Source organism: Antechinus flavipes, chromosome 3 (genome assembly GCF_016432865.1).
Source record: "Antechinus flavipes isolate AdamAnt ecotype Samford, QLD, Australia chromosome 3, AdamAnt_v2, whole genome shotgun sequence".
Lineage (NCBI taxonomy): Eukaryota > Metazoa > Chordata > Mammalia > Dasyuromorphia > Dasyuridae > Antechinus > Antechinus flavipes.
Genome location: NC_067400.1, coordinates 120,486,233 through 120,496,512, shown reverse-complemented (window position 1 = coordinate 120,496,512; position 10,280 = coordinate 120,486,233).

Sequence of the window (10,280 nt, the reverse complement as noted above, 5' to 3'; positions counted from 1 at the left end):
AGAAATAGTTCCAATTCTTTATACACACACACACACACACACATATTTGCTGAGGCAATTGAGGTTAAGTGACTTGCCTAGGGTCACACAGCTAGGAAGTGTTAAGTGCCTGAGGCCAGATTTGAACCCAGGTTCTCCTGATTTCAGGGATGATGCTCTATATACTGTACCACCTAGCTGCTCCCCAACTTCTTCTTTTAACAGATGAGGAAACTGAAGAGCACAGTGATTAACTAAATCAGTTAATAAGACAGAACTTGAACTCAAATCCCAACTATAAATCAAGTCATCTTTCCATTTCATTACCATAGAATTCTTTCTTAGGGATGTTTATTCTTCCCAGTTTCCATAGAATAGAAATGTGCTCTAAAATCTTTCCAATAATTTTCATGTTTCTGAATTAATACTATAAGGTATAATGCAACCCTACAAGGGCACTTAAGCCAGTTTTAAGAACTCTAACTGTAGTTAATTATAGTGTTGCTTTAGGAATAATACAGTTAGAGTAATGTTAGCACTTCAAAAAAAAAAAATCCCCTTGAGGCTGAAACTTGGCATATAAATGCTCATCCCAGATTTTAAAAGGGGGGAGTGAGGGAGTAGGGAGTTTTCAAACTTTTAAGAGAAACTCCTAAGCTTGTACCAATGCCATGAGTAAGAGATGAGGGCTGAGAATAAAATGCAAGTCTTATTTTCTGAATAGTAGTGCTCAATCATTACCAGCACTATGAAAGTAATTTTAAGCTAATAAATCAAGTAGTCTTTGTGTACATTTTCTGACACTTATTTTTTCTGGAAGGTTTGGGCAGGGCAGAGTGGGAAAGGGAGAGTAAAGACTGAAAGACTGATTAAAACTATCATTTTGAGTGGTTAAGATTCATTGCTTTCACTATTGTAACCTGGTTGTATTCTCAATAAAGGATGATCTTTTTGAGAGTCATGATGTCTCAGCGGAGAGACAATGTAGTCTGAAAGACATAAGTTTAAATTTCACTCTGCTCCTTAACTGCGTGACTATCATTCAACCTCTTTCAACCTCAGTTTTCTCATCTGTAAAATGAGATAACAATAGGATCTATCTTGTACATCTGTTATATTTCCATAAAGATTTTTACAAATCTTATATTTCTATGTTATGGTTATCCCCACTTAACTCTTTCTGAACCTTAGTTTCCTCATCTATAAAATGAAAAGTTTGGATTACATGACCTTGGAGGTCCCTCTCACCTCCAAATAAGTGATCTTATAACTACCATAGAACAACATAATTTACACTTCAATATTTAAAAAACCTGGAATTTCATTAGTGACATCATTGACACCAATTATAATCCTTCTATATTTTTATAAGAATCCCTGTAAATTGCAATAATTACCATTCTCCTAACCAATCTGAAGGATCTTCTTATCAAACCTATTTTGTCCTTGGACAACAGACATACATCCATTGCTAGGCAAGAGAAAGACCAGGAAATCTTTCCAGAGCTTAAGTTTAGCTGACAGAATCTTCAGGAAACAAGGAATTATCCCACTTATGAGGGAACTGTATGCAGAAAATAGAGAGGTTGCATAAATTGCCTCTTTAACAGATGAAAAAATAAAAAAAAATACAATAGATCACATCAAGTTTTAGTTGTCCTTGGAACTACAATTCTTTAGAAAAATACCAACAAGTGGAAAAATCTTGGTTTCAATCTTATCCAACTCTTTGTAACAACTTTCAAGGATTTTCTTGGCAAAATGACTGGAGCAATTTGCCATTTTCTTTTCCATTCATTTTACAGATGAGGGAACTGAGAAAAACAGGGTTAAGTGACTTGCTCAGGATCACATAGCTACTAAGTATCTGAATCTGGATTTGAATCCAAGTCTTTCTGATTCCGTGGCTGATACCCTATCCACTCTACCACCTCATTGTTCCATGAATATTCTAGATGCCTTCAAATATCCATTTGGTGTCTCAAATATGTGTAGTGTGTCAGTTGGATCATGATTTCTCTAATTTAAGAACAGAGTGTAGTAGTTGGTAATAATCCTATTCCATTTACTCTTCTACAGCAGAGATCTTTACTATTTTAATTAAGGACTCCGTTAGCAGGCTGGAAAAGCCTATAGATTCCTCTCAAATTAATCATTTTAAATACATAAGGGAAATAAGAGTAAAGAATAAGATAATAAGCATTTATTGCCTACCATGCGCTAGACACTGTGCTAGGAACTTGATCCTCCCAACAACCTCGAAAGGTAGAATCTATTATTATCCCCATTTTAGAGTTCAGGAGTCTTACTCAAGGTCATACAGCAAGCAAGTGTCGGAGACCAGATTTGAATTCTGGTCTTATGACTCCAGGCACATTACTCTATCTATTTCATTACTTAGCTGCCCCCAAAAATAAGATTATAAAAGAAACCAATTATATTATATGCAAAAAGTAGAGAGGTCATGCAAAAAATTCAAGGCATTATTATATTAAAATAAAAGATATAATTTTTCCTATCCAAATTTATGGACTCCTAAGTTAAAAACTCTCATTTTAGAATAAGGTTATTAGGTCATAGATATACAAAAAGATATACATAAATATAAAGAAGGTTTTTTAGAAGTTATCTAGGGAAAATTCTTTCTTTTTACAAATGAAGAAACAGAGGTCCAGACACATCCAGAGACTTGCCTAAGATTATGCATATTTTAAATAATGGAGCTAAATTTTGAACTCAGGAGTCCTGTGACAGGAAATTTTACCAGTCATTCCACCACACCAAGCTGTTCCAAAGGAGATACAATTTTAATTCAGGTGATCATACACAGAACTTCTCATCAAAAAGATAAAATATACAAAGTTTAAAAACAAATGATATTTCAAGATACACTTAAAGGAAACCAGACTTTAATTAAGATTAATAATTGAGTGCTATATCTGGAATTATGCCCAAAAAGTTATCAAATTGTGCATACCCTTTGATCCAGCAGTGTTTCTATTGGGCTTATATCCCAAAAAAATACTAAAGAAGGGAAAGGGACCTGTATGTGCCAAAATGTTTGTAGCAGCCCTGTTTGTAGTGGCTAGAAACTGGAAATTGAATGGATGCCCATCGATTGGAGAATGGTTGGGTAAATTGTGGTATATGAATGTTATGGAATATTATTGTTCTGTAAAAAATGACCAGCAGGATGAATACAGAGAGGACTGGCGAGACTTACATGAACTGATGCTAAGTGAAATGAGCAGAACCAGGAGATCATTATACACTTCAACAACGATATTGTATGAGAATATATTCTGATGGAAGTGGATTTCTTTGACAAAGAGACCTAACTCAGTTTCAATTGATAAATGAAAGTACAGCTACACCCAAAGAAAAAACACTGGGAAACGAATGTGCATTTTTGTTTTTCTTTCCGGGTTATTTTTACCTTCTGAATCCAATTCTCCCTGTGCAACAAGAGAACTGTTCAGTTCTGCAAACATATATTGTATCTAGGATATACTGTAACATATCTAACATATATAAAACTGCTTGCCATCTAGGGGAGGGGGTGGAGGGAGGGAGGGGAAAAATCGGAACAGAAATGAGTGCAAGGATAATGTTGTAAAAAAATTACCCTGGCATAGATTCTGTCAATATAAAGTTATTATTAAATAAAATAAAATAAAACATTAAAAAAATAATAATTGAGTGCTATAATTCCTTTTTCAAATTAATGAACATTTTAGTAATGAAAAAAACTCTTAAATTGTACATCCTTATTTAAAAACAACCTAGTCCTTTAGTCTCACCTGACTTCTGTGAAAATAATAAGGGTAGCAGATTAGTAAAGTGAGAATCAGTTAAATTCTACTCTTTTGAAGGATGTACACATGTAATTTAAATGGATCAACTATCAATTCATTCCTTTGTGTTTCAATACACATTCTTCCAATGTAAGCATGAGAAGCTAAAGTACTAGCATTATATATGACTACTGGCATACTTCTACCCCCTAGAGATTCCATTTAAGATTGGCAGAAGTAAACAAAGTTTAGGTCTCCAGTTTGAATCAAAGTTATTTCTGGAATCCAAAGACGTTCTGTTACTTTTGTTCTGTTGAAAAAGGGTAAGTACTTGTGAAACTTACCCTACAAGAAGGATGGATGAAGAAAGGGGAAGAACCCTTAAGTTCTGTTTGCCAATTTCATAAACATCTCCTTCACATTTAAAGGTATAATTACTAACCCTAAATTTCTCTCCAGCTCATTTTTGCTATTTTCTTTCTTAGCCTCCTAACTTTATAAAACATATTCAAATGTAATGATAAAGTGACCACTATCTTAACATTATCTTAACATAATAACAGATAAACTAGAAAATTGAGCAAAGAAGCTAAAAATCAAAATAAACTACTATTTAACAACAAAAATTAGGTCAAAATATTGTACAATGGAAAGAGCACTAACCTTGAATTCACAAGATCTTAATTTAATCACAGCTCTGCCACCTTAATCACTGTATAAACTTAGGTCAAGTCATACAGCCTCACTAGGCTTCAGTTTTTCCTCTATAAAATGAAGATGGAAACTTCACTAAGATTCCTTCAAGCTTTAGATCTATGGTTCTATGAATTAAAAACAATTAAAAAGACATAGAAATGAAGGATGCTCAATTCTGCCTATATTGTATTCAGGTTGTCTTTTATGGATTCTTTTTACATTTTTTTTTAATTATCACAATAACTAAGTATTTTGACATCTGTAAGTATTTTGACACCAGAAAAAAATAAAATTTAAGTCGGGGAATGACAAGGGAGACAGCTGCTCTTGCTGGATGCAGTCACACTAGGTTAAGAGGGAATGGAATATATGCTTATTTTGTATCCACAACCCAAGAAGAAGTAGACAGTCAAGGAAGAAAATAATCTAAAAAATATCAAATCAGGGAAAAACCCTGTGGCACAAGCGCTATGGATATGGCAACCTAAAGAATTGAGAGAAGAGAAAGACATAATCTTTCTAGATATAAACTACTGAAACAGCTAGGCACAAGACCTATAGATATGGCAATCCAAACAACTAACTAAAAGAGTACAAGGACTGTCAGTGTCAAAATATCAGTGCCATTAATCAAGCCATAAATTATGACTTAAAAAAATTTCCCAAGCCTTTTTGCCATCCTGTGTACCACAATGAGAAATTCTTAAATTAAAGTACATTCTGTACTCATATAGTCAGTTTAAAATGTTATAAGTCTAAGTAAATAATGTTAACATCTTGGAAATGGAAGGAAACAAAGTCATATAGTCCAATTCTATTTGAAATAAAATATGAATATTATATACTAAAAAATCTACCTCTGTGCCTTCTCAGACTATTACTAAAAATTAAGATAAGAAACTGAAAAAATCAAGCAATTGGCTAGGCTTAAATAAAAAATATTTTTAAATCTGTTGAAGGGAAAAGGCATGATAACTATATTCCTTTTCTGATGATTTCTTTCAAGATCATCAAATTAGTTTTGAGAATCCACAGCAGCAAAATTGATTTAACAAATCTCTGAACAAAAATCAGAGATGTTTATAAATTCCAGAAGGTCGAAGACAGGAACAATAAAGCACAAGTGGTTCAAAACCATGCCACTGGGAAATTAGTTTAAGGAAGTTGCATTGAAGCAAGATTGGAGCTTAGTATCTTTTTAAAAATATATATTTCTAAGGGTTACCCCAAAGTAGAATGTATTGTTTCCTGAAGCAGTGAGTTCTCCACATCTGGAGGTCTTCCATCATAGTAGAGATGAGCAATATTCTGGGATTTCTGTTTCAAATATAATTAGACTAAATCAACTCGAATTCTACACATCTATGAGACATGGATGGATAATATAAAAGGGGATAGGTGCAACTAAGTCCCAAATAAACTATTTTAAGGATCCATTCAGTAACAAGTAAATCTATAAAATGATGAGTAATGAGAGGCAGTATATAATGTAGCAGAAGTTCTGAGTTTTAGATACATTTAAGCTATAGTGATCTTGGGAAAACTGTAACTTTTCAATGTTTTAGGCAATTCTCTAAAATTATACTTGCTAGCAAATAGCCAGGATGCACTGAACAGCTAGGTAGTACAGTGGATAGAGCTCTAGGTCTAGAATCAGGAAGAAGAATTCAAATCCAGACTCAGATATTTGCTAACTTTTGTGTAATCCTGCACAAGTCACTTAACTATGTTTGCCTCAGTTTCCTCATCTATAAAATGAGCTGGAAAAGGAAATGGCAAACCTTTCCAGCATCTTTACCAAGAAAACTCTAAATAAGGTCATAAAGAGTTGGACATGATTGAACAATAACAAAATCCAGGGAGCATAGGGGAAGGGAATTGCTCTATATTGACAAAATTATAGGTTAACACCAAAGATAGCCCATACCTTAAAGCTATCAGTATCAGTACTAGAATCAGGCTTATTCCAATAATCAGGCAAACTATAAGTATGCATTTTTGCCACTAACAACAACCAAAAGAGATGAAGTTTTCTCTGGAACAAACATCCAATATTTGATCTAAGGAGCCTTCTTTCAAAGGAATATAGCACACATTTGTTTACTCATCATGGAAGTATAGCTAAGAACAGAGGAATCAAACTCAAGGTCCTCAGAATTCCTGAATATAGCCAGAACCATGAAAATGTAATTGGAAAATGTTTAACAAATAGACAAAAATACAATACGATATAGAAAACATTGATTTGTGATTTTCTAAGTCAGTAAGCCACAAGGATTCATTTCTAGTTAGTTTGATACCACCAACTAATAGATATTCAATTACTCACTGAAAAACTTGGTCTAAATGCTGCAATAGTTCTGCATAGATATATACTCCCAAGAAGGAAAGCAGGTATTTACACCTGTATTTCTTACACTATGCCAGAGCTGAACAAAGAAGATAGAGGAAGCATGTTACCACTTGGAAATGTTGGGGGGAGGATTGACAACACAGTCAAGTTTCCAACTTCTCTAGGTAATATTCCAATTACTATGCCACTCCTCCCAAAAGATGGCATAAATATACAATAGTACTCGGGGATACTATCTTTTAAATGTGAATAGTAGATTTAATTTTTTGTTTTAACTTTCTGGGTTTTTTTTTTCTTTTTTCTTTTTTTTTAATTTTCTGTTGCCAAGAAAGGTACATGAACCAAATGTCAACACAGGGCCTGGCACATATTAAATACTCTGATATCTATTCATGAATTTTTATCAGTATATGGGTGGAGAGTGGGTAGGAGACCAGGGTAGAAGACAGTGTAGCAATAGGAGTGTTAACCACAGGAATAACCTTAAAAAACAATAACTTAGCAGAAGTAGATGGGATAATGGCATTTTGTTAATTCTTTAAGTAGTAATAATGTTCAGATAAAGAAAACCGATACTTTTAAACAGCTTAAGTTAGTTGGCATCTTTTCACATTTTCTGAATTCTACAACATACCTGAATGGGGAGATACTTTCCCAGCCTCACCTCCCACATTCCACATCTATGATAGTAATCCTAAATAGAGATTAACTCCTTATACAGTAAATGTATGAACAAACACTATACCCATCCTATGTAATACAAAAAAAAAAAACATATCTTGTGATAATATAATCCAATGGATAAAGTTAAAATTATTATTCAACCAAGTATTCTGTATGTACTTTTTATTTACTTTTATATGTGGACATGTTATCCCTCCCCCAAGAAAATGTAAGCTCCATGAAGGAAGAAACTTGTTTAATTTTTTTTATTATTCTTAGCAGAGACCCTGACACATTGAAGACACTAAATAATGTTTGCTTAATTAAAATTAATTAGTAAATGTGGAAGAGTACTACCTCATGGTCACAAATGGGTTCAAAGCCCAACTCTATGTGCTTTTGTACAAATTACTTATCCTCTTCAGATATCATCTGTAAAATGAGTATGTTGGACAAGATGGTCTTTTAGGTTCTTTCCAGTTCTAGAGCTATGATCTTATGAATCATTTGTTGATGTTAATATTTGAACAGGTAAGTTCCAAAATAAGGGACAAGATTGTGTTTTAGGTTCTTTCAAATTCTAGATCTATGACCTTATGAGTCATTTGTTGATGTTAAGATTAAAACAGATAAATTCCAAAACAAGTGAGCTGGACAAGTATATGTTTTAGGTTCTTTCAAATTCTAGATCTATTACCTCATGAGTCATTTGTTGATGTTAAGATTAGAACAGGTAGGTTCCAAAATAGAATTACAAACATGGGATGAGCTTTTAAAAGCAAAGTTTGAACTATTATCTTAAAAGAAATATCACTGCCCACACTCTAAGAGATTTCAAGCTTAAAAGAACAATCAAATAAATCCAGAAGATTTAGGGTCATTTAGGGTCTTTAGGCTAATTAAAAATAGATTTTTTTTAGGTTATTTTGTGGTTTGTTTGTTTTACTTTTAGAGTTCATCCTTCTATACTATAGAGTTCTCAAACCCAACATATCCAAAATACAACTTTTCCTTTGATATAGAAATACTGTTAGTAGTCTATATCCTAAAGCGATTCAAAAAAAAAAAAAAAGGAAAAAAGATTCATAAATATTTATAATAGGTCTTTTTGAAGCAGCAAAAAATTGGAAACTGAGGACATGCCCATCAATTGGAAAATGGCTGAACAAGTTATGATTTATGCATGTTATAGAACACTATTGTGTTATAAGAAATGATGAAGGGGATAATTTTTTTTTAAATTAGGAAAACATACAAACTTAGGCAAAATGAAGTAAACAGAACCAGAAGAACAAAGAGCAATATTGTAAAGATAATCAACTATGAAAAACATTAACTCTGATCAACACAATGACCCATGGAAGTTCCAAAGAACTCAAGATGAAAAATGCTGTCCACTTCTAGGTATAAGAGAATTGATAGACTCAGAGTATAGCCTGAAGCACAATTTTTTTCCTCTTTGTTTTTCTTGCTTTTTTTAGGAAGGGGAGGAAAATTACTAATGTGGAATTATGTTTTGCATGACTTCATATTTGTAATGGTTTTTGTATTTCTTGCCTTCTTGTGGGGAGAGTAGAGGAAAGAAAGAATCTGGAAATGAAAATAAAATAAAACTTAATGGAAAAAACAAACAAACAATAGAACTTTCTCCTGCAAAACCCACTTTTTTCTATCTTTTTCTTTTGGGGATACAACCATTCTTCCAGAAACCCAACTTCATAATCTCAGTCATGCATGAGTCTAAGTTTCTCCTCATTCCTTATATTCAGTCAGTTGCTGGGTCTTGTCAAGTCAGTCTCTACAATATCTTGCATTCGTCTCTCCCTTTCAACCCCTCTCTCCCTTTCAACCCCCTAACGCAGGACCTCCTCACGCTCTTACATTATTATAAAAGCCTACTAAGGCCTTCTGTGCCAAATCTCTTGCCTCTCCAACTAATTCAGTTCTAAATGATCCTCTCCTTCATATCTTTTCTTCCTTTGTCCTACCACTGATCACACCTTATGGCAAACTAAAAGCACTTTCCAATAAATAATCTGTCCAAGATTATGGACAGATTTCTTTAAAAATATATGAATTTATAACCATAAATAAGAAATCTCTAATAAAACTCAAATCACTAATAAGAGAAATGCAAGTCAAAGCAACTCAAAGGTTTCCCCTTTGACCCAGAAAAAAAATTGGCAAAAATGGCAGAAGATAGACTAGCCAATATGAAGGGATGGTAAAAAGATGAAACACTAATAAATTTTTGATGGCTTGGTGAATTGGTCCAATGATCTGGAAACCATTCTGAACTATGCAAGTAAAATGACTAAAATGTCTATACCATGTTACCCAGAGTTTCCATTAGTAGGCATAAATGGAAAAAGGTCAATGACAAAAACCGCATGTTTTCCAAAATATTGATAGTAGCACTTTCTGTGATAGCAAAGAGGTAGAAACAAAGTAGATGCTCATTGATTGCATAAGTATAGGCTAAATTGCATGGCAAATAGGTTAAAATAGGATAAAAGAAAGGAAAACAAAAATAATCTCTTTGAAATGGAAAAGGAAGCTTGACATATATAACTTATATCAACTTGCTTAGACCAGGGAGGAAGAAGAGAGATAGTGTTTGGAGCTCAATTTTTTAACATTATTATTAATGTTATATATAATTGAAGAAATGATAAATATTAAGTTTTAAAAAGAAGAAAAGGAAAACTTAACTTCAATCCACTATATAAATTTGCCAACTTATTTTTTCCCACAGATAGCTTGTGGCAAAGAATAGATTTTTTCTTCAGTCAGTC